The following is a 317-nucleotide window of genomic DNA, read 5'->3' as shown; positions in this document are numbered from 1 at the left end:
TTTGGAGAAGTATTCCCAAGATGATCAAGAAGAAATTTTAGACTTGAGGCACGGTCCATGTGAATGTGAGATAGATCTTCCAAGCTATTCCAATCTTTCTTGTCATAGTAACCTTGATCCTCTAAGAATTTCACATCTCGAGACACATACACACGGCTATTGACCGGATCATAACACTTATAGCCCTTTTGAGTGATTGAATATCCAATGAACATACACCTTGTGCTCTTTGCGTCTAGCTTAGTTCGCTGTTCACCGGGCACTAAAACAAAACAAACACACCCAAATACACGTAAGTGTTCTAAAGAAGGCTTAAC

Source organism: Capsella rubella, unplaced genomic scaffold (genome assembly GCF_000375325.1).
Source record: "Capsella rubella cultivar Monte Gargano unplaced genomic scaffold, Caprub1_0 scaffold_4, whole genome shotgun sequence".
Lineage (NCBI taxonomy): Eukaryota > Viridiplantae > Streptophyta > Magnoliopsida > Brassicales > Brassicaceae > Capsella > Capsella rubella.
This window is presented reverse-complemented; position numbering follows the sequence as displayed.